This window comes from Moschus berezovskii, chromosome 4 (genome assembly GCF_049115385.1).
Source record: "Moschus berezovskii isolate FMDL1 chromosome 4, NW_MosBer_1.0, whole genome shotgun sequence".
Taxonomy (NCBI): Eukaryota; Metazoa; Chordata; class Mammalia; order Artiodactyla; family Moschidae; genus Moschus; species Moschus berezovskii.
In genome coordinates this window covers 116,065,442-116,068,351 of record NC_142463.1, presented here as the reverse complement: position 1 = coordinate 116,068,351, position 2,910 = coordinate 116,065,442, and the positions used below count along the sequence as shown (strand labels likewise).

The window sequence follows — 2,910 nt, the reverse complement described above, 5'->3', positions numbered from 1 at the left end:
GTTGGCAAAGTAATGTCTCTGCTTTTTAATATGCTATCTAGGTTGGTCATAACTTTCCTTCCAAGGAGTAAGCGTCTTTTAATTTCATGGCTGCAATCACCATCAGCAGTGATTTTGGAGCCCAGAAAAATAAAGTCAGCCACTGTTTCCACTGTTTTCCCATCTATTTCCCATGAAGTGATGGGATCGGATGCCATGATCTTAGTTTTCTGAATGTTGAGCTTACAATCCTATCTAAATATTTCAATTTCCTTTTATTGTGTTTTAAAATAAGAGATGGGACTTCCCAGGTGGTGCAACGGTAAAGAATTCGCCTGCCAGTATAGGAGACACAAGAGAGCTGCGTTTGATCCCTGGGTGAGGAAGATTCTCTGGAGCAGGAACAGGCAACCCACTCCAATATTCTTTCCTGGAAAATTCCATAGACAGATGAGCCTGGTGGGCTACAGTCTATGGGGTTTCAAAGAGTCCAACATGACTGAGAGACTGAGCACTCAGTAAGAGACTTTTCCTAAATAGAATTTTTAAATTGTAAAAAAACAAGCAAAAGCCCAAACCGGACTAGTTAGTACATTGGAGGAATTTGCTCATGGTTTTCCAGCTAACACCATGAGGGGACAGCAGCAAGCTGACCCCGGGCTTTTTAAATTTTGTTCATTGCTCCACACCACAAGGGCTGCAGCACACCAGGCTTCCCTGTCCTTCCCTGTCTCTGGAGTTTGCTCAAACTCACATCCTTTGAGTAGACAATGCCATCCAACCATCTCATCGTCTGCCCCCCTTCTCCTGCCCTCAATCTTTCCCAGCATTGGGATAATTTTTCCAATAAGTCAGGTTTTCACATCAGGTGGCCAAAGTATTGGAACTTCAGCTCCAATTCAGTATCAGTCCTTCCAGTGAATATTCAGGCTTTATTTCCTTTAAGAATGACTGATTTGATCTCCTTGCAGTCCAGGGGCCTCTCAAGAGTCCACTCCAACACCATAGTTCAAAAGCATCAATTCTTTGGCACTCAGCCTTCTTTATGGTCCAACTCTCACATCCGCTTGCTTTAAAATTTGTTGGAAAACCCTGAAGTCACTAGTTTGCATTGTGATTTTGTTTTCATAATTTTTTCTGTTTTTTTTTTTTTTTACTAGATGCTTCCCTGGTGTCTCAGTGGTAAAGAATCTGCCTGAAATGCAGGAGACCCAGGTTCGATCCTTGGATGGGGAAGATCCCCTGGAGAAGGACATTGCAACCCACTTTAGCATCCTTGCCTCGGAAATTTCATGGACTGAGGAGCCTGATGGGATACAGTCCACGGATTTGCAAAGAGTCAGTCACGAGTGAAGTGATTTTTTGTAAATGTATATAATAACTTATTGTTCACAGATGAATAATCTAAATTAGGCACAGAGCAGTTAGAAAGGTTGTTCAAAGCTTCAGGACCAAGGAAAGGAGTACTACAATGGAATTCCAGCTTCATTTCACCCTGGAATCAGTGGGGGAATAGTGGTGACTTCCTTTTCATGATACAACCAGCTGACGACAGGTGCACATGCATTGCTAGCTCAGCAGACTACTTTGGCATTCTCTCTTGTTTGAACTACTTCTCAGAAAGTGAGCTTTTGCTGAATTTCCAAAAGAACGATAGCTTCTTGTGTCTGTCCTTTGGCATTTGTTACTTGACAGGATACATCTGTGCATCTTCTACATTTGCAATATAGATGGTTAACTGTGACCTAATACCTTCCTTTTGTTCCACTACCTTTGTTTGAAATTACCTTCTTTCCTTGAGGATTATACTAGTCTATACTTTCAGGTTCACTAGTTGCTGTACATGTGAAAAATTTAGGTTCGACCGCACTAAGCTCTACTTTGCTAAGTGAAATTGTCACTTCAAGAGTTTTTTCTTTTCCTTTGTGCTTAGTCTAGTTTCACTTGCTCAGAGAATGCTATGTGCAAAAGACTTGCACCCAGAACTTCAGACGAGGGTTCCTTGTTTTCTGTCTGTTTTGGTTTCTCATCTGTGAAACGTGAGGTTGCATTGAGTTACCCTTAGAATCTCTTCCAGCTCCAAAATCATGTGTATCAGGTTTAAATAGGAGATGTCTGGCTCTGATCTGGGCTGTGTGAATGAATAAATCAATGAAACAGAGGGGAGTGTTAAGTATTTCACTTGATCTGTGAACACTGGTCTACCACCTCTTATCACGTGGTTCACTATTTTAATTGTCTGTTTAACAGCTATTACAAGGCTTCAACTACTCTTTATACTTAAAGGTCTGGAGAAGGAAATGGCAACCCACTGCAGTATTCTTGCTTGGAGAATCCCATGGTGAGAGAAGCCTGGTAGGCTCCGGTCCATGGGGTCGCAAGAGTCGGACATGACTTAGGAACTACACCACCACCACCATACTTAAAGGTCTAGAGGCTCAGTTCCAAATGAAATGTGTATGATTAGGCAGTGGTTTCCTAGGTAACTTTTGTTGAATGAGTATCATATAATAAATTCTCTGCTAAACCCTTTTGAGAAGGCAATGGCAAGCCACTCCAGTACTCTTGCCTAGAAAATCCCATGGACTGAGGAGCCTGGTAGGCTGCAGTCCATGGGGTCGCTACGAGTCAGACATGACTGAGTGACTTCACTTTCACTTTTCACTTTCACACATTGGAGAAGGAAATGGCAACCTACTCCAGTGTTCTTGCCTAGAGAATCCCAGGGACAGGGGAGACTGGTGGGCTGCCGTCTATGGGGTCACACAGAGTCGGACATGACTGAAGTGACTTAGCAGCAGCAAACCCTTTTCATGTATGATTATCTTTAATCTTTAATCCCACTATGCACCTATGAAGTAGAAATTATTATCTATATTTTCTAGATAAAGAAACTGACATTCAGAGAAGCTTAATGGTTATAGGATCATT

At 42.1% G+C, this 2,910-nt stretch overlaps 1 non-coding gene across 1 annotated transcript; it reads left to right on the top strand.

Annotated features, from left to right (window-relative positions):
- The first annotated feature begins 1,144 nt into the window (after nt 1-1,144).
- TRNAF-GAA (transfer RNA phenylalanine (anticodon GAA)) lies at nt 1,145-1,215 on the top strand. The gene has a single exon. It is a non-coding gene; the product is annotated as a tRNA-Phe (tRNA).
- Nucleotides 1,216-2,910: the final 1,695 nt, after the last annotated feature.